A 27,041-nucleotide genomic window follows, 5' to 3' on the forward strand; every position below is an offset into this window, starting at 1 on the left:
ATGCAGAAAAACATAACCTGGTGTTGTAAATACATAAGCAAGAGGATAGCAAAGTGGCATGCTTCTTAGCATTTAGCAGGAAGCACTTCTTCTTGAGATGGACTTTGTCAAAGATGGCGACAGTCTTGGGAAATAGCTTCGTAGAAAACGAGAAAAGCACTCCCCGTCGGGGAATCGAAGCCCGGTCTCCCGCGTGACAGGCGGGGATACTCACCACTATACTAACGAGGAAGTAGCTGATGAAAGCATGGCAGTAATTGGGCAGATCCATTTACTCTTGGGACCGATAGAATTTTGCCCATTTACACATACGCAGATGTTCTGCCAAAAGAAAAATAGCTTCCACAGATGATATCTTGAGTCATCTAACTGCAAAGTCCAGCTAAAGAAATCTCAAGTCTGACAAATCAGACTTTTTCCTTTTCCCCAAAGGTAAAGCTGCAGTGATTCCTGGGGACAAAGCGCTGTTTGGAGGTGAAATGCAGAAAAACATAACCTGGTGTTGTAAATATTACATAGGCAAGAGGATAGCAAAGTGGCATGCTTCTTAGCATTTAGCAGGAAGCACTTCTTCTTGAGATGGACTTTGTCAAAGATGGCGACAGTCTTGGGAAATAGCTTCGTAGAAAACGAGAAAAGCACTCCCCGTCGGGGAATCGAACCCCGGTCTCCCGCGTGACTACTCGCCACTATACTAACGAGGAAGAAGCTGATGAAAGCATGGCAGTATTCGGGCAGACCCATTTACTCTTGGGACCGATAGAATTTTGCCCATTTACACATACGCAGATGTTCTGCCAAAAGAAAAATAGCTTCCACAGATGATATCTTGAGTCATCTAACTGCAAAGTCCAGCTAAAGAAATCTCAAGTCTGACAAATCAGACTTTTTCTCTTTCCCCAAAGGTAAAGCTGCAGTGATTCCTGGGGACAAAGCGCTGTTTGGAGGTGAAATGCAGAAAAACATAACCTGGTGTTGTAAACAGTACATAGGCAAGAGGATAGCAAAGTGGCATGCTTCTTAGCATTTAGCAGGAAGCACTTCTTCTTGAGATGGACTTTGTCAAAGATGGCGACAGTCTTGGGAAATAGCTTCGTAGAAAACGAGAAAAGCACTCCCCGTCGGGGAATCGAACCCCAGTCTCCCGTGTGACAGGCGGGGATACTCACCACTATACTAACGAGGAAGTAGCTGATGAAAGCATGGCAGTATTTGGGCAGATCCATTTACTCTTGGGACCGATAGAATTTTGCCCATTTACACATACGCAGATGTTCTGCCAAAAGAAAAATAGCTTCCACAGATGATATCTTGAGTCATCTAACTGCAAAGTCCAGCTAAAGAAATCTCAAGTCTGACAAATCAGACTTTTTCTCTTTCCCCAAAGGTAAAGCTGCAGTGATTCCTGGGGACAAAGCGCTGTTTGGAGGTGAAATGCAGAAAAACATAACCTGGTGTTGTAAACAGTACATAGGCAAGAGGATAGCAAAGTGGCATGCTTCTTAGCATTTAGCAGGAAGCACTTCTTCTTGAGATGGACTTTGTCAAAGATGGCGACAGTCTTGGGAAATAGCTTCGTAGAAAACGAGAAAAGCACTCCCCGTCGGGGAATCGAACCCCGGTCTCCCGCGTGACAGGCGGGGATACTCACCACTATACTAACGAGGAAGAAGCTGATGAAAGCATGGCAGTATTCGGGCAGACCCATTTACTCTTGGGACCGATAGAATTTTGCCCATTTACACATACGCAGATGTTCTGCCAAAAGAAAAATAGCTTCCACAGATGATATCTTGAGTCATCTAACTGCAAAGTCCAGCTAAAGAAATCTCAAGTCTGACAAATCAGACTTTTTCCTTTTCCCCAAAGGTAAAGCTGCAGTGATTCCTGGGGACAAAGCGCTGTTTGGAGGTGAAATGCAGAAAAACATAACCTGGTGTTGTAAATAGTACATAGGCAAGAGGATAGCAAAGTGGCATGCTTCTTAGCATTTAGCAGGAAGCACTTCTTCTTCAGATGGACTTTGTCAAAGATGGCGACAGTCTTGGGAAATAGCTTCGTAGAAAACGAGAAAAGCACTCCCCGTCGGGGAATCGAACCCCGGTCTCCCGCGTGACAGGCGGGGATACTCACCACTATACTAACGAGGAAGTAGCTGATGAAAGCATGGCAGTATTTGGGCAGATCCATTTACTCTTGGGACCGATAGAATTTTGCCCATTTACACATACGCAGATGTTCTGCCAAAAGAAAAATAGCTTCCACAGATGATATCTTGAGTCATCTAACTGCAAAGTCCAGCTAAAGAAATCTCAAGTCTGACAAATCAGACTTTTTCTCTTTCCCCAAAGGTAAAGCTGCAGTGATTCCTGGGGACAAAGCGCTGTTTGGAGGTGAAATGCAGAAAAACATAACCTGGTGTTGTAAACAGTACATAGGCAAGAGGATAGCAAAGTGGCATGCTTCTTAGCATTTAGCAGGAAGCACTTCTTCTTGAGATGGACTTTGTCAAAGATGGCGACAGTCTTGGGAAATAGCTTCGTAGAAAACGAGAAAAGCACTCCCCGTCGGGGAATCGAACCCCGGTCTCCCGCGTGACTACTCGCCACTATACTAACGAGGAAGAAGCTGATGAAAGCATGGCAGTATTCGGGCAGACCCATTTACTCTTGGGACCGATAGAATTTTGCCCATTTACACATACGCATATGTTCTGCCAAAAGAAAAATAGCTTCCACAGATGATATCTTGAGTCATCTAACTGCAAAGTCCAGCTAAAGAAATCTCAAGTCTGACAAATCAGACTTTTTCTCTTTCCCCAAAGGTAAAGCTGCAGTGATTCCTGGGGACAAAGCGCTGTTTGGAGGTGAAATGCAGAAAAACATAACCTGGTGTTGTAAACAGTACATAGGCAAGAGGATAGCAAAGTGGCATGCTTCTTAGCATTTAGCAGGAAGCACTTCTTCTTGAGATGGACTTTGTCAAAGATGGCGACAGTCTTGGGAAATAGCTTCGTAGAAAACGAGAAAAGCACTCCCCGTCGGGGAATCGAACCCCGGTCTCCCGCGTGACTACTCGCCACTATACTAACGAGGAAGAAGCTGATGAAAGCATGGCAGTATTCGGGCAGACCCATTTACTCTTGGGACCGATAGAATTTTGCCCATTTACACATACGCAGATGTTCTGCCAAAAGAAAAATAGCTTCCACAGATGATATCTTGAGTCATCTAACTGCAAAGTCCAGCTAAAGAAATCTCAAGTCTGACAAATCAGACTTTTTCCTTTTCCCCAAAGGTAAAGCTGCAGTGATTCCTGGGGACAAAGCGCTGTTTGGAGGTGAAATGCAGAAAAACATAACCTGGTGTTGTAAATAGTACATAGGCAAGAGGATAGCAAAGTGGCATGCTTCTTAGCATTTAGCAGGAAGCACTTCTTCTTGAGATGGACTTTGTCAAAGATGGCGACAGTCTTGGGAAATAGCTTCGTAGAAAACGAGAAAAGCACTCCCCGTCGGGGAATCGAACCCCGGTCTCCCGCGTGACAGGCAGGAATACTCACCACTATACTAACGAGGAAGAAGCTAATGAAAGCATAGCAGTATTCGGGCAGACCCATTTACTCTTGGGACTGATAGAATTTTGCCCATTTACACATACGCAGATGTTCTGCCAAAAGAAAAATAGCTTCCACAGATGATATCTTGAGTCATCTAACTGCAAAGTCCAGCTAAAGAAATCTCAAGTCTGACAAATCAGACTTTTTCCTTTTCCCCAAAGGTAAAGCTGCAGTGATTCCTGGGGACAAAGCGCTGTTTGGAGGTGAAATGCAGAAAAACATAACCTGGTGTTGTAAATACATAGGCAAGAGGATAGCAAAGTGGCATGCTTCTTAGCATTTAGCAGGAAGCACTTCTTCTTGAGATGGACTTTGTCAAAGATGGCGACAGTCTTGGGAAATAGCTTCGTAGAAAACGAGAAAAGCACTCCCCGTCGGGGAATCGAACCCCGGTCTCCCGCGTGACAGGCGGGGATACCCACCTCTATACTAACGAGGAAGTAGCTGATGAAAGCATGGCAGTATTTGGGCAGATCCATTTACTCTTGGGACCGATAGAATTTTGCCCATTTACACATACGCAGATGTTCTGCCAAAAGAAAAATAGCTTCCACAGATGATATCTTGAGTCATCTAACTGCAAAGTCCAGCTAAAGAAATCTCAAGTCTGACAAATCAGACTTTTTCTCTTTCCCCAAAGGTAAAGCTGCAGTGATTCCTGGGGACAAAGCGCTGTTTGGAGGTGAAATGCAGAAAAACATAACCTGGTGTTGTAAACAGTACATAGGCAAGAGGATAGCAAAGTGGCATGCTTCTTAGCATTTAGCAGGAAGCACTTCTTCTTGAGATGGACTTTGTCAAAGATGGCGACAGTCTTGGGAAATAGCTTCGTAGAAAACGAGAAAAGCACTCCCCGTCGGGGAATCGAACCCCGGTCTCCCGCGTGACTACTCGCCACTATACTAACGAGGAAGAAGCTGATGAAAGCATGGCAGTATTCGGGCAGACCCATTTACTCTTGGGACCGATAGAATTTTGCCCATTTACACATACGCAGATGTTCTGCCAAAAGAAAAATAGCTTCCACAGATGATATCTTGAGTCATCTAACTGCAAAGTCCAGCTAAAGAAATCTCAAGTCTGACAAATCAGACTTTTTCTCTTTCCCCAAAGGTAAAGCTGCAGTGATTCCTGGGGACAAAGCGCTGTTTGGAGGTGAAATGCAGAAAAACATAACCTGGTGTTGTAAACAGTACATAGGCAAGAGGATAGCAAAGTGGCATGCTTCTTAGCATTTAGCAGGAAGCACTTCTTCTTGAGATGGACTTTGTCAAAGATGGCGACAGTCTTGGGAAATAGCTTCGTAGAAAACGAGAAAAGCACTCCCCGTCGGGGAATCGAACCCCGGTCTCCCGCGTGACTACTCGCCACTATACTAACGAGGAAGAAGCTGATGAAAGCATGGCAGTATTCGGGCAGACCCATTTACTCTTGGGACCGATAGAATTTTGCCCATTTACACATACGCATATGTTCTGCCAAAAGAAAAATAGCTTCCACAGATGATATCTTGAGTCATCTAACTGCAAAGTCCAGCTAAAGAAATCTCAAGTCTGACAAATCAGACTTTTTCTCTTTCCCCAAAGGTAAAGCTGCAGTGATTCCTGGGGACAAAGCGCTGTTTGGAGGTGAAATGCAGAAAAACATAACCTGGTGTTGTAAACAGTACATAGGCAAGAGGATAGCAAAGTGGCATGCTTCTTAGCATTTAGCAGGAAGCACTTCTTCTTGAGATGGACTTTGTCAAAGATGGCGACAGTCTTGGGAAATAGCTTCGTAGAAAACGAGAAAAGCACTCCCCGTCGGGGAATCGAACCCCGGTCTCCCGCGTGACTACTCGCCACTATACTAACGAGGAAGAAGCTGATGAAAGCATGGCAGTATTCGGGCAGACCCATTTACTCTTGGGACCGATAGAATTTTGCCCATTTACACATACGCAGATGTTCTGCCAAAAGAAAAATAGCTTCCACAGATGATATCTTGAGTCATCTAACTGCAAAGTCCAGCTAAAGAAATCTCAAGTCTGACAAATCAGACTTTTTCCTTTTCCCCAAAGGTAAAGCTGCAGTGATTCCTGGGGACAAAGCGCTGTTTGGAGGTGAAATGCAGAAAAACATAACCTGGTGTTGTAAATACATAGGCAAGAGGATAGCAAAGTGGCATGCTTCTTAGCATTTAGCAGGAAGCACTTCTTCTTGAGATGGACTTTGTCAAAGATGGCGACAGTCTTGGGAAATAGCTTCGTAGAAAACGAGAAAAGCACTCCCCGTCGGGGAATCGAACCCCGGTCTCCCGCGTGACAGGCAGGAATACTCACCACTATACTAACGAGGAAGAAGCTAATGAAAGCATAGCAGTATTCGGGCAGACCCATTTACTCTTGGGACCGATAGAATTTTGCCCATTTACACATACGCAGATGTTCTGCCAAAAGAAAAATAGCTTCCACAGATGATATCTTGAGTCATCTAACTGCAAAGTCCAGCTAAAGAAATCTCAAGTCTGACAAATCAGACTTTTTCCTTTTCCCCAAAGGTAAAGCTGCAGTGATTCCTGGGGACAAAGCGCTGTTTGGAGGTGAAATGCAGAAAAACATAACCTGGTGTTGTAAATACATAAGCAAGAGGATAGCAAAGTGGCATGCTTCTTAGCATTTAGCAGGAAGCACTTCTTCTTGAGATGGACTTTGTCAAAGATGGCGACAGTCTTGGGAAATAGCTTCGTAGAAAACGAGAAAAGCACTCCCCGTCGGGGAATCGAAGCCCGGTCTCCCGCGTGACAGGTGGGGATACTCACCACTATACTAACGAGGAAGTAGCTGATGAAAGCATGGCAGTAATTGGGCAGATCCATTTACTCTTGGGACCGATAGAATTTTGCCCATTTACACATACGCAGATGTTCTGCCAAAAGAAAAATAGCTTCCACAGATGATATCTTGAGTCATCTAACTGCAAAGTCCAGCTAAAGAAATCTCAAGTCTGACAAATCAGACTTTTTCTCTTTCCCCAAAGGTAAAGCTGCAGTGATTCCTGGGGACAAAGCGCTGTTTGGAGGTGAAATGCAGAAAAACATAACCTGGTGTTGTAAACAGTACATAGGCAAGAGGATAGCAAAGTGGCATGCTTCTTAGCATTTAGCAGGAAGCACTTCTTCTTGAGATGGACTTTGTCAAAGATGGCGACAGTCTTGGGAAATAGCTTCGTAGAAAACGAGAAAAGCACTCCCCGTCGGGGAATCGAACCCCGGTCTCCCGCGTGACTACTCGCCACTATACTAATGAGGAAGAAGCTGATGAAAGCATGGCAGTATTCGGGCAGACCCATTTACTCTTGGGACCGATAGAATTTTGCCCATTTACACATACGCAGATGTTCTGCCAAAAGAAAAATAGCTTCCACAGATGATATCTTGAGTCATCTAACTGCAAAGTCCAGCTAAAGAAATCTCAAGTCTGACAAATCAGACTTTTTCTCTTTCCCCAAAGGTAAAGCTGCAGTGATTCCTGGGGACAAAGCGCTGTTTGGAGGTGAAATGCAGAAAAACATAACCTGGTGTTGTAAACAGTACATAGGCAAGAGGATAGCAAAGTGGCATGCTTCTTAGCATTTAGCAGGAAGCACTTCTTCTTGAGATGGACTTTGTCAAAGATGGCGACAGTCTTGGGAAATAGCTTCGTAGAAAACGAGAAAAGCACTCCCCGTCGGGGAATCGAACCCCGGTCTCCCGCGTGACTACTCGCCACTATACTAACGAGGAAGAAGCTGATGAAAGCATGGCAGTATTCAGGCAGACCCATTTACTCTTGGGACCGATAGAATTTTGCCCATTTACACATACGCAGATGTTCTGCCAAAAGAAAAATAGCTTCCACAGATGATATCTTGAGTCATCTAACTGCAAAGTCCAGCTAAAGAAATCTCAAGTCTGACAAATCAGACTTTTTCCTTTTCCCCAAAGGTAAAGCTGCAGTGATTCCTGGGGACAAAGCGCTGTTTGGAGGTGAAATGCAGAAAAACATAACCTGGTGTTGTAAATAGTACATAGGCAAGAGGATAGCAAAGTGACATGCTTCTTAGCATTTAGCAGGAAGCACTTCTTCTTGAGATGGACTTTGTCAAAGATGGCGACAGTCTTGGGAAATAGCTTCGTAGAAAACGAGAAAAGCACTCCCCGTCGGGGAATCGAACCCCGGTCTCCCGCGTGACAGGCGGGGATACTCACCACTATACTAACGAGGAAGAAGCTGATGAAAGCATGGCAGTATTCGGGCAGACCCATTTACTCTTGGGACCGATAGAATTTTGCCCATTTACACATACGCAGATGTTCTGCCAAAAGAAAAATAGCTTCCACAGATGATATCTTGAGTCATCTAACTGCAAAGTCCAGCTAAAGAAATCTCAAGTCTGACAAATCAGACTTTTTCCTTTTCCCCAAAGGTAAAGCTGCAGTGATTCCTGGGGACAAAGCGCTGTTTGGAGGTGAAATGCAGAAAAACATAACCTGGTGTTGTAAATATTACATAGGCAAGAGGATAGCAAAGTGGCATGCTTCTTAGCATTTAGCAGGAAGCACTTCTTCTTGAGATGGACTTTGTCAAAGATGGCGACAGTCTTGGGAAATAGCTTCGTAGAAAACGAGAAAAGCACTCCCCGTCGGGGAATCGAACCCCGGTCTCCCGCGTGACTACTCGCCACTATACTAACGAGGAAGAAGCTGATGAAAGCATGGCAGTATTCGGGCAGACCCATTTACTCTTGGGACCGATAGAATTTTGCCCATTTACACATACGCAGATGTTCTGCCAAAAGAAAAATAGCTTCCACAGATGATATCTTGAGTCATCTAACTGCAAAGTCCAGCTAAAGAAATCTCAAGTCTGACAAATCAGACTTTTTCTCTTTCCCCAAAGGTAAAGCTGCAGTGATTCCTGGGGACAAAGCGCTGTTTGGAGGTGAAATGCAGAAAAACATAACCTGGTGTTGTAAACAGTACATAGGCAAGAGGATAGCAAAGTGGCATGCTTCTTAGCATTTAGCAGGAAGCACTTCTTCTTGAGATGGACTTTGTCAAAGATGGCGACAGTCTTGGGAAATAGCTTCGTAGAAAACGAGAAAAGCACTCCCCGTCGGGGAATCGAACCCCGGTCTCCCGCGTGACTACTCGCCACTATACTAACGAGGAAGAAGCTGATGAAAGCATGGCAGTATTCGGGCAGACCCATTTACTCTTGGGACCGATAGAATTTTGCCCATTTACACATACGCAGATGTTCTGCCAAAAGAAAAATAGCTTCCACAGATGATATCTTGAGTCATCTAACTGCAAAGTCCAGCTAAAGAAATCTCAAGTCTGACAAATCAGACTTTTTCTCTTTCCCCAAAGGTAAAGCTGCAGTGATTCCTGGGGACAAAGCGCTGTTTGGAGGTGAAATGCAGAAAAACATAACCTGGTGTTGTAAACAGTACATAGGCAAGAGGATAGCAAAGTGGCATGCTTCTTAGCATTTAGCAGGAAGCACTTCTTCTTGAGATGGACTTTGTCAAAGATGGCGACAGTCTTGGGAAATAGCTTCGTAGAAAACGAGAAAAGCACTCCCCGTCGGGGAATCGAACCCCGGTCTCCCGCGTGACTACTCGCCACTATACTAACGAGGAAGAAGCTGATGAAAGCATGGCAGTATTCGGGCAGACCCATTTACTCTTGGGACCGATAGAATTTTGCCCATTTACACATACGCAGATGTTCTGCCAAAAGAAAAATAGCTTCCACAGATGATATCTTGAGTCATCTAACTGCAAAGTCCAGCTAAAGAAATCTCAAGTCTGACAAATCAGACTTTTTCTCTTTCCCCAAAGGTAAAGCTGCAGTGATTCCTGGGGACAAAGCGCTGTTTGGAGGTGAAATGCAGAAAAACATAACCTGGTGTTGTAAACAGTACATAGGCAAGAGGATAGCAAAGTGGCATGCTTCTTAGCATTTAGCAGGAAGCACTTCTTCTTGAGATGGACTTTGTCAAAGATGGCGACAGTCTTGGGAAATAGCTTCGTAGAAAACGAGAAAAGCACTCCCCGTCGGGGAATCGAACCCCGGTCTCCCGCGTGACTACTCGCCACTATACTAATGAGGAAGAAGCTGATGAAAGCATGGCAGTATTCGGGCAGACCCATTTACTCTTGGGACCGATAGAATTTTGCCCATTTACACATACGCAGATGTTCTGCCAAAAGAAAAATAGCTTCCACAGATGATATCTTGAGTCATCTAACTGCAAAGTCCAGCTAAAGAAATCTCAAGTCTGACAAATCAGACTTTTTCCTTTTCCCCAAAGGTAAAGCTGCAGTGATTCCTGGGGACAAAGCGCTGTTTGGAGGTGAAATGCAGAAAAACATAACCTGGTGTTGTAAACAGTACATAGGCAAGAGGATAGCAAAGTGGCATGCTTCTTAGCATTTAGCAGGAAGCACTTCTGCTTGAGATGGACTTTGTCAAAGATGGCGACAGTCTTGGGAAATAGCTTCGTAGAAAACGAGAAAAGCACTCCCCGTTGGGGAATCGAACCCCGGTCTCCCGCGTGACTACTCGCCACTATACTAACGAGGAAGAAGCTGATGAAAGCATGGCAGTATTCGGGCAGACCCATTTACTCTTGGGACCGATAGAATTTTGCCCATTTACACATACGCAGATGTTCTGCCAAAAGAAAAATAGCTTCCACAGATGATATCTTGAGTCATCTAACTGCAAAGTCCAGCTAAAGAAATCTCAAGTCTGACAAATCAGACTTTTTCCTTTTCCCCAAAGGTAAAGCTGCAGTGATTCCTGGGGACAAAGCGCTGTTTGGAGGTGAAATGCAGAAAAACATAACCTGGTGTTGTAAATAGTACATAGGCAAGAGGATAGCAAAGTGGCATGCTTCTTAGCATTTAGCAGGAAGCACTTCTTCTTGAGATGGACTTTGTCAAAGATGGCGACAGTCTTGGGAAATAGCTTCGTAGAAAACGAGAAAAGCACTCCCCGTCGGGGAATCGAACCCCGGTCTCCCGCGTGACAGGCAGGAATACTCACCACTATACTAACGAGGAAGAAGCTAATGAAAGCATAGCAGTATTCGGGCAGACCCATTTACTCTTGGGACCGATAGAATTTTGCCCATTTACACATACGCAGATGTTCTGCCAAAAGAAAAATAGCTTCCACAGATGATATCTTGAGTCATCTAACTGCAAAGTCCAGCTAAAGAAATCTCAAGTCTGACAAATCAGACTTTTTCCTTTTCCCCAAAGGTAAAGCTGCAGTGATTCCTGGGGACAAAGCGCTGTTTGGAGGTGAAATGCAGAAAAACATAACCTGGTGTTGTAAATACATAAGCAAGAGGATAGCAAAGTGGCATGCTTCTTAGCATTTAGCAGGAAGCACTTCTTCTTGAGATGGACTTTGTCAAAGATGGCGACAGTCTTGGGAAATAGCTTCGTAGAAAACGAGAAAAGCACTCCCCGTCGGGGAATCGAAGCCCGGTCTCCCGCGTGACAGGTGGGGATACTCACCACTATACTAACGAGGAAGTAGCTGATGAAAGCATGGCAGTAATTGGGCAGATCCATTTACTCTTGGGACCGATAGAATTTTGCCCATTTACACATACGCAGATGTTCTGCCAAAAGAAAAATAGCTTCCACAGATGATATCTTGAGTCATCTAACTGCAAAGTCCAGCTAAAGAAATCTCAAGTCTGACAAATCAGACTTTTTCTCTTTCCCCAAAGGTAAAGCTGCAGTGATTCCTGGGGACAAAGCGCTGTTTGGAGGTGAAATGCAGAAAAACATAACCTGGTGTTGTAAACAGTACATAGGCAAGAGGATAGCAAAGTGGCATGCTTCTTAGCATTTAGCAGGAAGCACTTCTTCTTGAGATGGACTTTGTCAAAGATGGCGACAGTCTTGGGAAATAGCTTCGTAGAAAACGAGAAAAGCACTCCCCGTCGGGGAATCGAACCCCGGTCTCCCGCGTGACTACTCGCCACTATACTAATGAGGAAGAAGCTGATGAAAGCATGGCAGTATTCGGGCAGACCCATTTACTCTTGGGACCGATAGAATTTTGCCCATTTACACATACGCAGATGTTCTGCCAAAAGAAAAATAGCTTCCACAGATGATATCTTGAGTCATCTAACTGCAAAGTCCAGCTAAAGAAATCTCAAGTCTGACAAATCAGACTTTTTCTCTTTCCCCAAAGGTAAAGCTGCAGTGATTCCTGGGGACAAAGCGCTGTTTGGAGGTGAAATGCAGAAAAACATAACCTGGTGTTGTAAACAGTACATAGGCAAGAGGATAGCAAAGTGGCATGCTTCTTAGCATTTAGCAGGAAGCACTTCTTCTTGAGATGGACTTTGTCAAAGATGGCGACAGTCTTGGGAAATAGCTTCGTAGAAAACGAGAAAAGCACTCCCCGTCGGGGAATCGAACCCCGGTCTCCCGCGTGACTACTCGCCACTATACTAACGAGGAAGAAGCTGATGAAAGCATGGCAGTATTCAGGCAGACCCATTTACTCTTGGGACCGATAGAATTTTGCCCATTTACACATACGCAGATGTTCTGCCAAAAGAAAAATAGCTTCCACAGATGATATCTTGAGTCATCTAACTGCAAAGTCCAGCTAAAGAAATCTCAAGTCTGACAAATCAGACTTTTTCCTTTTCCCCAAAGGTAAAGCTGCAGTGATTCCTGGGGACAAAGCGCTGTTTGGAGGTGAAATGCAGAAAAACATAACCTGGTGTTGTAAATAGTACATAGGCAAGAGGATAGCAAAGTGACATGCTTCTTAGCATTTAGCAGGAAGCACTTCTTCTTGAGATGGACTTTGTCAAAGATGGCGACAGTCTTGGGAAATAGCTTCGTAGAAAACGAGAAAAGCACTCCCCGTCGGGGAATCGAACCCCGGTCTCCCGCGTGACAGGCGGGGATACTCACCACTATACTAACGAGGAAGAAGCTGATGAAAGCATGGCAGTATTCGGGCAGACCCATTTACTCTTGGGACCGATAGAATTTTGCCCATTTACACATACGCAGATGTTCTGCCAAAAGAAAAATAGCTTCCACAGATGATATCTTGAGTCATCTAACTGCAAAGTCCAGCTAAAGAAATCTCAAGTCTGACAAATCAGACTTTTTCCTTTTCCCCAAAGGTAAAGCTGCAGTGATTCCTGGGGACAAAGCGCTGTTTGGAGGTGAAATGCAGAAAAACATAACCTGGTGTTGTAAATATTACATAGGCAAGAGGATAGCAAAGTGGCATGCTTCTTAGCATTTAGCAGGAAGCACTTCTTCTTGAGATGGACTTTGTCAAAGATGGCGACAGTCTTGGGAAATAGCTTCGTAGAAAACGAGAAAAGCACTCCCCGTCGGGGAATCGAACCCCGGTCTCCCGCGTGACTACTCGCCACTATACTAACGAGGAAGAAGCTGATGAAAGCATGGCAGTATTCGGGCAGACCCATTTACTCTTGGGACCGATAGAATTTTGCCCATTTACACATACGCAGATGTTCTGCCAAAAGAAAAATAGCTTCCACAGATGATATCTTGAGTCATCTAACTGCAAAGTCCAGCTAAAGAAATCTCAAGTCTGACAAATCAGACTTTTTCTCTTTCCCCAAAGGTAAAGCTGCAGTGATTCCTGGGGACAAAGCGCTGTTTGGAGGTGAAATGCAGAAAAACATAACCTGGTGTTGTAAACAGTACATAGGCAAGAGGATAGCAAAGTGGCATGCTTCTTAGCATTTAGCAGGAAGCACTTCTTCTTGAGATGGACTTTGTCAAAGATGGCGACAGTCTTGGGAAATAGCTTCGTAGAAAACGAGAAAAGCACTCCCCGTCGGGGAATCGAACCCCGGTCTCCCGCGTGACTACTCGCCACTATACTAACGAGGAAGAAGCTGATGAAAGCATGGCAGTATTCGGGCAGACCCATTTACTCTTGGGACCGATAGAATTTTGCCCATTTACACATACGCAGATGTTCTGCCAAAAGAAAAATAGCTTCCACAGATGATATCTTGAGTCATCTAACTGCAAAGTCCAGCTAAAGAAATCTCAAGTCTGACAAATCAGACTTTTTCTCTTTCCCCAAAGGTAAAGCTGCAGTGATTCCTGGGGACAAAGCGCTGTTTGGAGGTGAAATGCAGAAAAACATAACCTGGTGTTGTAAACAGTACATAGGCAAGAGGATAGCAAAGTGGCATGCTTCTTAGCATTTAGCAGGAAGCACTTCTTCTTGAGATGGACTTTGTCAAAGATGGCGACAGTCTTGGGAAATAGCTTCGTAGAAAACGAGAAAAGCACTCCCCGTCGGGGAATCGAACCCCGGTCTCCCGCGTGACTACTCGCCACTATACTAACGAGGAAGAAGCTGATGAAAGCATGGCAGTATTCGGGCAGACCCATTTACTCTTGGGACCGATAGAATTTTGCCCATTTACACATACGCAGATGTTCTGCCAAAAGAAAAATAGCTTCCACAGATGATATCTTGAGTCATCTAACTGCAAAGTCCAGCTAAAGAAATCTCAAGTCTGACAAATCAGACTTTTTCTCTTTCCCCAAAGGTAAAGCTGCAGTGATTCCTGGGGACAAAGCGCTGTTTGGAGGTGAAATGCAGAAAAACATAACCTGGTGTTGTAAACAGTACATAGGCAAGAGGATAGCAAAGTGGCATGCTTCTTAGCATTTAGCAGGAAGCACTTCTTCTTGAGATGGACTTTGTCAAAGATGGCGACAGTCTTGGGAAATAGCTTCGTAGAAAACGAGAAAAGCACTCCCCGTCGGGGAATCGAACCCCGGTCTCCCGCGTGACTACTCGCCACTATACTAATGAGGAAGAAGCTGATGAAAGCATGGCAGTATTCGGGCAGACCCATTTACTCTTGGGACCGATAGAATTTTGCCCATTTACACATACGCAGATGTTCTGCCAAAAGAAAAATAGCTTCCACAGATGATATCTTGAGTCATCTAACTGCAAAGTCCAGCTAAAGAAATCTCAAGTCTGACAAATCAGACTTTTTCCTTTTCCCCAAAGGTAAAGCTGCAGTGATTCCTGGGGACAAAGCGCTGTTTGGAGGTGAAATGCAGAAAAACATAACCTGGTGTTGTAAACAGTACATAGGCAAGAGGATAGCAAAGTGGCATGCTTCTTAGCATTTAGCAGGAAGCACTTCTGCTTGAGATGGACTTTGTCAAAGATGGCGACAGTCTTGGGAAATAGCTTCGTAGAAAACGAGAAAAGCACTCCCCGTTGGGGAATCGAACCCCGGTCTCCCGCGTGACTACTCGCCACTATACTAACGAGGAAGAAGCTGATGAAAGCATGGCAGTATTCGGGCAGACCCATTTACTCTTGGGACCGATAGAATTTTGCCCATTTACACATACGCAGATGTTCTGCCAAAAGAAAAATAGCTTCCACAGATGATATCTTGAGTCATCTAACTGCAAAGTCCAGCTAAAGAAATCTCAAGTCTGACAAATCAGACTTTTTCTCTTTCCCCAAAGGTAAAGCTGCAGTGATTCCTGGGGACAAAGCGCTGTTTGGAGGTGAAATGCAGAAAAACATAACCTGGTGTTGTAAACAGTACATAGGCAAGAGGATAGCAAAGTGGCATGCTTCTTAGCATTTAGCAGGAAGCACTTCTTCTTGAGATGGACTTTGTCAAAGATGGCGACAGTCTTGGGAAATAGCTTCGTAGAAAACGAGAAAAGCACTCCCCGTCGGGGAATCGAACCCCGGTCTCCTGCGTGACTACTCGCCACTATACTAACGAGGAAGAAGCTGATGAAAGCATGGCAGTATTCGGGCAGACCCATTTACTCTTGGGACCGATAGAATTTTGCCCATTTACACATACGCAGATGTTCTGCCAAAAGAAAAATAGCTTCCACAGATGATATCTTGAGTCATCTAACTGCAAAGTCCAGCTAAAGAAATCTCAAGTCTGACAAATCAGACTTTTTCTCTTTCCCCAAAGGTAAAGCTGCAGTGATTCCTGGGGACAAAGCGCTGTTTGGAGGTGAAATGCAGAAAAACATAACCTGGTGTTGTAAACAGTACATAGGCAAGAGGATAGCAAAGTGGCATGCTTCTTAGCATTTAGCAGGAAGCACTTCTTCTTGAGATGGACTTTGTCAAAGATGGCGACAGTCTTGGGAAATAGCTTCGTAGAAAACGAGAAAAGCACTCCCCGTCGGGGAATCGAACCCCGGTCTCCCGCGTGACTACTCGCCACTATACTAACGAGGAAGAAGCTGATGAAAACATGGCAGTATTCGGGCAGACCCATTTACTCTTGGGACCGATAGAATTTTGCCCATTTACACATACGCAGATGTTCTGCCAAAAGAAAAATAGCTTCCACAGATGATATCTTGAGTCATCTAACTGCAAAGTCCAGCTAAAGAAATCTCAAGTCTGACAAATCAGACTTTTTCTCTTTCCCCAAAGGTAAAGCTGCAGTGATTCCTGGGGACAAAGCGCTGTTTGGAGGTGAAATGCAGAAAAACATAACCTGGTGTTGTAAACAGTACATAGGCAAGAGGATAGCAAAGTGGCATGCTTCTTAGCATTTAGCAGGAAGCACTTCTGCTTGAGATGGACTTTGTCAAAGATGGCGACAGTCTTGGGAAATAGCTTCGTAGAAAACGAGAAAAGCACTCCCCGTTGGGGAATCGAACCCCGGTCTCCCGCGTGACTACTCGCCACTATACTAACGAGGAAGAAGCTGATGAAAGCATGGCAGTATTCGGGCAGACCCATTTACTCTTGGGACCGATAGAATTTTGCCCATTTACACATACGCAGATGTTCTGCCAAAAGAAAAATAGCTTCCACAGATGATATCTTGAGTCATCTAACTGCAAAGTCCAGCTAAAGAAATCTCAAGTCTGACAAATCAGACTTTTTCCTTTTCCCCAAAGGTAAAGCTGCAGTGATTCCTGGGGACAAAGCGCTGTTTGGAGGTGAAATGCAGAAAAACATAACCTGGTGTTGTAAATAGTACATAGGCAAGAGGATAGCAAAGTGGCATGCTTCTTAGCATTTAGCAGGAAGCACTTCTTCTTGAGATGGACTTTGTCAAAGATGGCGACAGTCTTGGGAAATAGCTTCGTAGAAAACGAGAAAAGCAGTCCCCGTCGGGGAATCGAACCCCGGTCTCCCGCGTGACAGGCGGGGATACTCAACACTATACTAACGAGGAAGAAGCTGATGAAAGCATGGCAGTATTCGGTCAGACCCATTTACTCTTGGGACCGATAGAATTTTGCCCATTTACACATACGCAGATGTTCTGCCAAAAGAAAAATAGCTTCCACAGATGATATCTTGAGTCATCTAACTGCAAAGTCCAGCTAAAGAAATCTCAAGTCTGACAAATCAGACTTTTTCTCTTTCCCCAAAGGTAAAGCTGCAGTGATTCCTGGGGACAAAGCGCTGTTTGGAGGTGAAATGCAGAAAAACATAACCTGGTGTTGTAAACAGTACATAGGCAAGAGGATAGCAAAGTGGCATGCTTCTTAGCATTAAGCAGGAAGCACTTCTTCTTGAGATGGACTTTGTCAAAGATGGCGACAGTCTTGGGAAATAGCTTCGTAGAAAACGAGAAAAGCACTCCCCGTCGGGGAATCGAACCCCGGTCTCCCGCGTGACAGGCGGGAACACTCACCACTATACTAACGAGGAAGAAGCTGATGAAAGCATGGCAGTATTCGGGCAGACCCATTTACTCTTGGGACCGATAGAATTTTGCCCATTTACACATACGCAGATGTTCTGCCAAAAGAAAAATAGCTTCCACAGATGATATCTTGAGTCATCTAACTGCAAAGTCCAGCTAAAGAAATCTCAAGTCTGACAAATCAGACTTTTTCCTTTTCCCCAAAGGTAAAGCTGCAGTGATTCCTGGGGACAAAGCGCTGTTTGGAGGTGAAATGCAGAAAAACATAACCTGGTGTTGTAAACAGTACATAGGCAAGAGGATAGCAAAGTGGCATGCTTCTTAGCATTTAGCAGGAAGCACTTCTGCTTGAGATGGACTTTGTCAAAGATGGCGACAGTCTTGGGAAATAGCTTCGTAGAAAACGAGAAAAGCACTCCCCGTTGGGGAATCGAACCCCGGTCTCCCGCGTGACTACTCGCCACTATACTAACGAGGAAGAAGCTGATGAAAGCATGGCAGTATTCGGGCAGACCCATTTACTCTTGGGACCGATAGAATTTTGCCCATTTACACATACGCAGATGTTCTGCCAAAAGAAAAATAGCTTCCACAGATGATATCTTGAGTCATCTAACTGCAAAGTCCAGCTAAAGAAATCTCAAGTCTGACAAATCAGACTTTTTCCTTTTCCCCAAAGGTAAAGCTGCAGTGATTCCTGGGGACAAAGCGCTGTTTGGAGGTGAAATGCAGAAAAACATAACCTGGTGTTGTAAATAGTACATAGGCAAGAGGATAGCAAAGTGGCATGCTTCTTAGCATTTAGCAGGAAGCACTTCTTCTTGAGATGGACTTTGTCAAAGATGGCGACAGTCTTGGGAAATAGCTTCGTAGAAAACGAGAAAAGCACTCCCCGTCGGGGAATCGAACCCCGGTCTCCCGCGTGACTACTCGCCACTATACTAATGAGGAAGAAGCTGATGAAAGCATGGCAGTATTCGGGCAGACCCATTTACTCTTGGGACCGATAGAATTTTGCCCATTTACACATACGCAGATGTTCTGCCAAAAGAAAAATAGCTTCCACAGATGAAATCTTGAGTCATCTAACTGCAAAGTCCAGCTAAAGAAATCTCAAGTCTGACAAATCAGACTTTTTCCTTTTCCCCAAAGGTAAAGCTGCAGTGATTCCTGGGGACAAAGCGCTGTTTGGAGGTGAAATGCAGAAAAACATAACCTGGTGTTGTAAACAGTACATAGGCAAGAGGATAGCAAAGTGGCATGCTTCTTAGCATTTAGCAGGAAGCACTTCTTCTTGAGATGGACTTTGTCAAAGATGGCGACAGTCTTGGGAAATAGCTTCGTAGAAAACGAGAAAAGCACTCCCCGTCGGGGAATCGAACCCCGGTCTCCCGCGTGACTACTCGCCACTATACTAATGAGGAAGAAGCTGATGAAAGCATGGCAGTATTCGGGCAGACCCATTTACTCTTGGGACCGATAGAATTTTGCCCATTTACACATACGCAGATGTTCTGCCAAAAGAAAAATAGCTTCCACAGATGATATCTTGAGTCATCTAACTGCAAAGTCCAGCTAAAGAAATCTCAAGTCTGACAAATCAGACTTTTTCCTTTTCCCCAAAGGTAAAGCTGCAGTGATTCCTGGGGACAAAGCGCTGTTTGGAGGTGAAATGCAGAAAAACATAACCTGGTGTTGTAAACAGTACATAGGCAAGAGGATAGCAAAGTGGCATGCTTCTTAGCATTTAGCAGGAAGCACTTCTGCTTGAGATGGACTTTGTCAAAGATGGCGACAGTCTTGGGAAATAGCTTCGTAGAAAACGAGAAAAGCACTCCCCGTTGGGGAATCGAACCCCGGTCTCCCGCGTGACTACTCGCCACTATACTAACGAGGAAGAAGCTGATGAAAGCATGGCAGTATTCGGGCAGACCCATTTACTCTTGGGACCGATAGAATTTTGCCCATTTACACATACGCAGATGTTCTGCCAAAAGAAAAATAGCTTCCACAGATGATATCTTGAGTCATCTAACTGCAAAGTCCAGCTAAAGAAATCTCAAGTCTGACAAATCAGACTTTTTCCTTTTCCCCAAAGGTAAAGCTGCAGTGATTCCTGGGGACAAAGCGCTGTTTGGAGGTGAAATGCAGAAAAACATAACCTGGTGTTGTAAATAGTACATAGGCAAGAGGATAGCAAAGTGGCATGCTTCTTAGCATTTAGCAGGAAGCACTTCTTCTTGAGATGGACTTTGTCAAAGATGGCGACAGTCTTGGGAAATAGCTTCGTAGAAAACGAGAAAAGCACTCCCCGTCGGGGAATCGAACCCCGGTCTCCCGCGTGACTACTCGCCACTATACTAATGAGGAAGAAGCTGATGAAAGCATGGCAGTATTCGGGCAGACCCATTTACTCTTGGGACCGATAGAATTTTGCCCATTTACACATACGCAGATGTTCTGCCAAAAGAAAAATAGCTTCCACAGATGAAATCTTGAGTCATCTAACTGCAAAGTCCAGCTAAAGAAATCTCAAGTCTGACAAATCAGACTTTTTCCTTTTCCCCAAAGGTAAAGCTGCAGTGATTCCTGGGGACAAAGCGCTGTTTGGAGGTGAAATGCAGAAAAACATAACCTGGTGTTGTAAACAGTACATAGGCAAGAGGATAGCAAAGTGGCATGCTTCTTAGCATTTAGCAGGAAGCACTTCTGCTTGAGATGGACTTTGTCAAAGATGGCGACAGTCTTGGGAAATAGCTTCGTAGAAAACGAGAAAAGCACTCCCCGTTGGGGAATCGAACCCCGGTCTCCCGCGTGACTACTCGCCACTATACTAACGAGGAAGAAGCTGATGAAAGCATGGCAGTATTCGGGCAGACCCATTTACTCTTGGGACCGATAGAATTTTGCCCATTTACACATACGCAGATGTTCTGCCAAAAGAAAAATAGCTTCCACAGATGATATCTTGAGTCATCTAACTGCAAAGTCCAGCTAAAGAAATCTCAAGTCTGACAAATCAGACTTTTTCTCTTTCCCCAAAGGTAAAGCTGCAGTGATTCCTGGGGACAAAGCGCTGTTTGGAGGTGAAATGCAGAAAAACATAACCTGGTGTTGTAAACAGTACATAGGCAAGAGGATAGCAAAGTGGCATGCTTCTTAGCATTTAGCAGGAAGCACTTCTTCTTGAGATGGACTTTGTCAAAGATGGCGACAGTCTTGGGAAATAGCTTCGTAGAAAACGAGAAAAGCACTCCCCGTCGGGGAATCGAACCCCGGTCTCCCGCGTGACTACTCGCCACTATACTAACGAGGAAGAAGCTGATGAAAGCATGGCAGTATTCGGGCAGACCCATTTACTCTTGGGACCGATAGAATTTTGCCCATTTACACATACGCAGATGTTCTGCCAAAAGAAAAATAGCTTCCACAGATGATATCTTGAGTCATCTAACTGCAAAGTCCAGCTAAAGAAATCTCAAGTCTGACAAATCAGACTTTTTCTCTTTCCCCAAAGGTAAAGCTGCAGTGATTCCTGGGGACAAAGCGCTGTTTGGAGGTGAAATGCAGAAAAACATAACCTGGTGTTGTAAACAGTACATAGGCAAGAGGATAGCAAAGTGGCATGCTTCTTAGCATTTAGCAGGAAGCACTTCTTCTTGAGATGGACTTTGTCAAAGATGGCGACAGTCTTGGGAAATAGCTTCGTAGAAAACGAGAAAAGCACTCCCCGTCGGGGAATCGAACCCCGGTCTCCCGCGTGACTACTCGCCACTATACTAACGAGGAAGAAGCTGATGAAAACATGGCAGTATTCGGGCAGACCCATTTACTCTTGGGACCGATAGAATTTTGCCCATTTACACATACGCAGATGTTCTGCCAAAAGAAAAATAGCTTCCACAGATGATATCTTGAGTCATCTAACTGCAAAGTCCAGCTAAAGAAATCTCAAGTCTGACAAATCAGACTTTTTCTCTTTCCCCAAAGGTAAAGCTGCAGTGATTCCTGGGGACAAAGCGCTGTTTGGAGGTGAAATGCAGAAAAACATAACCTGGTGTTGTAACAGTACATAGGCAAGAGGATAGCAAAGTGGCATGCTTCTTAGCATTTAGCAGGAAGCACTTCTTCTTGAGATGGACTTTGTCAAAGATGGCGACAGTCTTGGGAAATAGCTTCGTAGAAAACGAGAAAAGCACTCCCCGTCGGGGAATCGAACCCCGGTCTCCCGCGTGACTACTCGCCACTATACTAACGAGGAAGAAGCTGATGAAAGCATGGCAGTATTCGGGCAGACCCATTTACTCTTGGGACCGATAGAATTTTGCCCATTTACACATACGCAGATGTTCTGCCAAAAGAAAAATAGCTTCCACAGATGATATCTTGAGTCATCTAACTGCAAAGTCCAGCTAAAGAAATCTCAAGTCTGACAAATCAGACTTTTTCTCTTTCCCCAAAGGTAAAGCTGCAGTGATTCCTGGGGACAAAGCGCTGTTTGGAGGTGAAATGCAGAAAAACATAACCTGGTGTTGTAAACAGTACATAGGCAAGAGGATAGCAAAGTGGCATGCTTCTTAGCATTAAGCAGGAAGCACTTCTTCTTGAGATGGACTTTGTCAAAGATGGCGACAGTCTTGGGAAATAGCTTCGTAGAAAACGAGAAAAGCACTCCCCGTCGGGGAATCGAACCCCGGTCTCCCGCGTGACAGGCGGGAACACTCACCACTATACTAACGAGGAAGAAGCTGATGAAAGCATGGCAGTATTCGGGCAGACCCATTTACTCTTGGGACCGATAGAATTTTGCCCATTTACACATACGCAGATGTTCTGCCAAAAGAAAAATAGCTTCCACAGATGATATCTTGAGTCATCTAACTGCAAAGTCCAGCTAAAGAAATCTCAAGTCTGACAAATCAGACTTTTTCTCTTTCCCCAAAGGTAAAGCTGCAGTGATTCCTGGGGACAAAGCGCTGTTTGGAGGTGAAATGCAGAAAAACATAACCTGGTGTTGTAAACAGTACATAGGCAAGAGGATAGCAAAGTGGCATGCTTCTTAGCATTTAGCAGGAAGCACTTCTTCTTGAGATGGACTTTGTCAAAGATGGCGACAGTCTTGGGAAATAGCTTCGTAGAAAACGAGAAAAGCACTCCCCGTCGGGGAATCGAACCCCGGTCTCCCGCGTGACTACTCGCCACTATACTAACGAGGAAGAAGCTGATGAAAGCATGGCAGTATTCGGGCAGACCCATTTACTCTTGGGACCGATAGAATTTTGCCCATTTACACATACGCAGATGTTCTGCCAAAAGAAAAATAGCTTCCACAGATGATATCTTGAGTCATCTAACTGCAAAGTCCAGCTAAAGAAATCTCAAGTCTGACAAATCAGACTTTTTCTCTTTCCCCAAAGGTAAAGCTGCAGTGATTCCTGGGGACAAAGCGCTGTTTGGAGGTGAAATGCAGAAAAACATAACCTGGTGTTGTAAACAGTACATAGGCAAGAGGATAGCAAAGTGGCATGCTTCTTAGCATTTAGCAGGAAGCACTTCTTCTTGAGATGGACTTTGTCAAAGATGGCGACAGTCTTGGGAAATAGCTTCGTAGAAAACGAGAAAAGCACTCCCCGTCGGGGAATCGAGCCCCGGTCTCCCGCGTGACAGGCGGGGATACTCACCACTATACTAACGAGAAAGAAGCTGATGAAAGCATGGCAGTATTCGGTCAGACCCATTTACTCTTGGGACCGATAGAATTTTGCCCATTTACACATATGCAGATGTTCTGCCAAAAGAAAAATAGCTTCCACAGATGATATCTTGAGTCATCTAACTGCAAAGTCCAGCTAAAGAAATCTCAAGTCTGACAAATCAGACTTTTTCTCTTTCCCCAAAGGTAAAGCTGCAGTGATTCCTGGGGACAAAGCGCTGTTTGGAGGTGAAATGCAGAAAAACATAACCTGGTGTTGTAAACAGTACATAGGCAAGAGGATAGCAAAGTGGCATGCTTCTTAGCATTTAGCAGGAAGCACTTCTTCTTGAGATGGACTTTGTCAAAGATGGCGACAGTCTTGGGAAATAGCTTCGTAGAAAACGAGAAAAGCACTCCCCGTCGGGGAATCGAACCCCGGTCTCCCACGTGACAGGCGGAGATACCCACCACTATACTAACGAGGAAGAAGCTGATGAAAGCATGGCAGTATTCGGGCAGACCCATTTACTCTTGGGACCGATAGAATTTTGCCCATTTACACATACGCAGATGTTCTGCCAAAAGAAAAATAGCTTCCACAGATGATATCTTGAGTCATCTAACTGCAAAGTCCAGCTAAAGAAATCTCAAGTCTGACAAATCAGACTTTTTCCTTTTCCCCAAAGGTAAAGCTGCAGTGATTCCTGGGGACAAAGCGCTGTTTGGAGGTGAAATGCAGAAAAACATAACCTGGTGTTGTAAATATTACATAGGCAAGAGGATAGCAAAGTGGCATGCTACTTAGCATTTAGCAGGAAGCACTTCTTCTTGAGATGGACTTTGTCAAAGATGGCGACAGTCTTGGGAAATAGCTTCGTAGAAAACGAGAAAAGCACTCCCCGTCGGGGAATCGAACCCCGGTCTCCCGCGTGACAGGCGTGACTACTCGCCACTATACTAACGAGGAAGAAGCTGATGAAAGCATGGCAGTATTCGGGCGGACCCATTTACTCTTGGGACCGATAGAATTTTGCCCATTTACACATACGCAGATGTTCTGCCAAAAGAAAAATAGCTTCCACAGATGATATCTTGAGTCATCTAACTGCAAAGTCCAGCTAAAGAAATCTCAAGTCTGACAAATCAGACTTTTTCTCTTTCCCCAAAGGTAAAGCTGCAGTGATTCCTGGGGACAAAGCGCTGTTTGGAGGTGAAATGCAGAAAAACATAACCTGGTGTTGTAAACAGTACATAGGCAAGAGGATAGCAAAGTGGCATGCTTCTTAGCATTTAGCAGGAAGCACTTCTTCTTGAGATGGACTTTGTCAAAGATGGCGACAGTCTTGGGAAATAGCTTCGTAGAAAACGAGAAAAGCACTCCCCGTCGGGGAATCGAACCCCGGTCTCCCGCGTGACTACTCGCCACTATACTAACGAGGAAGAAGCTGATGAAAGCATGGCAGTATTCGGGCAGACCCATTTACTCTTGGGACCGATAGAATTTTGCCCATTTACACATACGCAGATGTTCTGCCAAAAGAAAAATAGCTTCCACAGATGATATCTTGAGTCATCTAACTGCAAAGTCCAGCTAAAGAAATCTCAAGTCTGACAAATCAGACTTTTTCTCTTTCCCCAAAGGTAAAGCTGCAGTGATTCCTGGGGACAAAGCGCTGTTTGGAGGTGAAATGCAGAAAAACATAACCTGGTGTTGTAAACAGTACATAGGCAAGAGGATAGCAAAGTGGCATGCTTCTTAGCATTAAGCAGGAAGCACTTCTTCTTGAGATGGACTTTGTCAAAGATGGCGACAGTCTTGGGAAATAGCTTCGTAGAAAACGAGAAAAGCACTCCCCGTCGGGGAATCGAACCCCGGTCTCCCGCGTGACAGGCGGGAACACTCACCACTATACTAACGAGGAAGAAGCTGATGAAAGCATGGCAGTATTCGGGCAGACCCATTTACTCTTGGGACCGATAGAATTTTGCCCATTTACACATACGCAGATGTTCTGCCAAAAGAAAAATAGCTTCCACAGATGATATCTTGAGTCATCTAACTGCAAAGTCCAGCTAAAGAAATCTCAAGTCTGACAAATCAGACTTTTTCTCTTTCCCCAAAGGTAAAGCTGCAGTGATTCCTGGGGACAAAGCGCTGTTTGGAGGTGAAATGCAGAAAAACATAACCTGGTGTTGTAAACAGTACATAGGCAAGAGGATAGCAAAGTGGCATGCTTCTTAGCATTTAGCAGGAAGCACTTCTTCTTGAGATGGACTTTGTCAAAGATGGCGACAGTCTTGGGAAATAGCTTCGTAGAAAACGAGAAAAGCACTCCCCGTCGGGGAATCGAACCCCGGTCTCCCGCGTGACTACTCGCCACTATACTAACGAGGAAGAAGCTGATGAAAGCATGGCAGTATTCGGGCAGACCCATTTACTCTTGGGACCGATAGAATTTTGCCCATTTACACATACGCAGATGTTCTGCCAAAAGAAAAATAGCTTCCACAGATGATATCTTGAGTCATCTAACTGCAAAGTCCAGCTAAAGAAATCTCAAGTCTGACAAATCAGACTTTTTCTCTTTCCCCAAAGGTAAAGCTGCAGTGATTCCTGGGGACAAAGCGCTGTTTGGAGGTGAAATGCAGAAAAACATAACCTGGTGTTGTAAACAGTACATAGGCAAGAGGATAGCAAAGTGGCATGCTTCTTAGCATTTAGCAGGAAGCACTTCTTCTTGAGATGGACTTTGTCAAAGATGGCGACAGTCTTGGGAAATAGCTTCGTAGAAAACGAGAAAAGCACTCCCCGTCGGGGAATCGAGCCCCGGTCTCCCGCGTGACAGGCGGGGATACTCACCACTATACTAACGAGAAAGAAGCTGATGAAAGCATGGCAGTATTCGGTCAGACCCATTTACTCTTGGGACCGATAGAATTTTGCCCATTTACACATATGCAGATGTTCTGCCAAAAGAAAAATAGCTTCCACAGATGATATCTTGAGTCATCTAACTGCAAAGTCCAGCTAAAGAAATCTCAAGTCTGACAAATCAGACTTTTTCTCTTTCCCCAAAGGTAAAGCTGCAGTGATTCCTGGGGACAAAGCGCTGTTTGGAGGTGAAATGCAGAAAAACATAACCTGGTGTTGTAAACAGTACATAGGCAAGAGGATAGCAAAGTGGCATGCTTCTTAGCATTTAGCAGGAAGCACTTCTTCTTGAGATGGACTTTGTCAAAGATGGCGACAGTCTTGGGAAATAGCTTCGTAGAAAACAAGAAAAGCACTCCCCGTCGGGGAATCGAACCCCGGTCTCCCACGTGACAGGCGGGGATACTCACCACTATACTAACGAGGAAGAAGCTGATGAAAGCATGGCAGTATTCGGGCAGACCCATTTACTCTTGGGACCGATAGAATTTTGCCCATTTACACATACGCAGATGTTCTGCCAAAAGAAAAATAGCTTCCACAGATGATATCTTGAGTCATCTAACTGCAAAGTCCAGCTAAAGAAATCTCAAGTCTGACAAATCAGACTTTTTCCTTTTCCCCAAAGGTAAAGCTGCAGTGATTCCTGGGGACAAAGCGCTGTTTGGAGGTGAAATGCAGAAAAACATAACCTGGTGTTGTAAATATTACATAGGCAAGAGGATAGCAAAGTGGCATGCTACTTAGCATTTAGCAGGAAGCACTTCTTCTTGAGATGGACTTTGTCAAAGATGGCGACAGTCTTGGGAAATAGCTTCGTAGAAAACGAGAAAAGCACTCCCCGTCGGGGAATCGAACCCCGGTCTCCCGCGTGACAGGCATGACTACTCGCCACTATACTAACGAGGAAGAAGCTGATGAAAGCATGGCAGTATTCGGGTGGACCCATTTACTCTTGGGACCGATAGAATTTTGCCCATTTACACATACGCAGATGTTCTGCCAAAAGAAAAATAGCTTCCACAGATGATATCTTGAGTCATCTAACTGCAAAG

The 27,041-nt window shown here is 44.7% G+C and overlaps 4 non-coding genes across 4 annotated transcripts; all 4 read right to left on the reverse strand.

Annotated features, from left to right (window-relative positions):
* Window positions 1-1,596: 1,596 nt before the first annotated feature.
* On the reverse strand, window positions 1,597-1,668 carry TRNAD-GUC (transfer RNA aspartic acid (anticodon GUC)). The gene has a single exon. It is a non-coding gene; the product is annotated as a tRNA-Asp (tRNA).
* A 410-nt stretch (window positions 1,669-2,078) lies between these two features.
* Window positions 2,079-2,150, reverse strand: TRNAD-GUC (transfer RNA aspartic acid (anticodon GUC)). The gene has a single exon. It is a non-coding gene; the product is annotated as a tRNA-Asp (tRNA).
* A 5,640-nt stretch (window positions 2,151-7,790) lies between these two features.
* TRNAD-GUC (transfer RNA aspartic acid (anticodon GUC)) lies at window positions 7,791-7,862 on the reverse strand. The gene has a single exon. It is a non-coding gene; the product is annotated as a tRNA-Asp (tRNA).
* Window positions 7,863-12,544: 4,682 nt separating this feature from the next.
* TRNAD-GUC (transfer RNA aspartic acid (anticodon GUC)) lies at window positions 12,545-12,616 on the reverse strand. The gene has a single exon. It is a non-coding gene; the product is annotated as a tRNA-Asp (tRNA).
* Window positions 12,617-27,041: the final 14,425 nt, after the last annotated feature.

This window comes from Eleutherodactylus coqui, chromosome 11, assembly GCF_035609145.1.
Source record: "Eleutherodactylus coqui strain aEleCoq1 chromosome 11, aEleCoq1.hap1, whole genome shotgun sequence".
NCBI classification, from domain to species: Eukaryota; Metazoa; Chordata; class Amphibia; order Anura; family Eleutherodactylidae; genus Eleutherodactylus; species Eleutherodactylus coqui.